This window comes from Arachis ipaensis, chromosome B10 (assembly GCF_000816755.2).
Source record: "Arachis ipaensis cultivar K30076 chromosome B10, Araip1.1, whole genome shotgun sequence".
In the NCBI taxonomy this organism is placed as follows: domain Eukaryota; kingdom Viridiplantae; phylum Streptophyta; class Magnoliopsida; order Fabales; family Fabaceae; genus Arachis; species Arachis ipaensis.
In genome coordinates this window covers 6,033,652-6,034,492 of record NC_029794.2, presented here as the reverse complement: position 1 = coordinate 6,034,492, position 841 = coordinate 6,033,652, and positions in this window count along the sequence as shown.

The window sequence follows — 841 nt, the reverse complement described above, 5'->3', positions numbered from 1 at the left end:
TCTCAAAATAATTCGATTGAATAATATTAACATTATATATATACATCATTTGTGGTCCTAATTCCGTGTATTACGTATTTAGGTACGGAAAAAAATGTTATAAATTTAGGAAAATCGTTTTTCTAGGAGTGGGTGTGGGGACCGGTCCATATTTGTTTAGAAAAAAAATAATGATTGATGAGAAACAACAAAAAATGTTAATAGAAAAATGACTAATAATTAAGGAGTTATATTAAAATTATCAACATAAATCTAAAAAAACCAAAAGGTTTTATAAGTAAATAATACTTTCTTCTATTTTATTCATCCCAATTATTATGCTGACATTTAATTTTCTTTATTCAACTACACCATTGTTGAATACTTGAATTTGTATTAGTTTCATAATCATGTTTCAGTGACGTGAATTTTCTATCTGCAATTACATCTGAACCTAAAAATATTTATAAAAATTGTTTATTAAAGAAGTTTTCAATAGAATAAAAAATTTAAACATATATTTTCTTTTATATATTTTGAGTTTTTACTACTGTTTTTTGACTCTCGTCGTCGATAACCATGACTATTATTATACATAATTTTATCATTTTGTGCTGCTAGCTAAATCGGAATGAATAATTCTTTGCAAAGAAAATTGTTTAATATTTTCTTTGTTTAAAATTGTTTAATATTGTGGAACTTCAGACCATTCTTTGTGGAAAATATTCCAAACGACTAATTACATTGTAGGGAAGAGCATGATCTTCTCATATCTTCCTATGGCCCCAGAATTACGTAAACAAAAGCAAACGAACGATTATTAATGGGTTTCATTTCATGATTCAATGCTTCGTCCAATGAT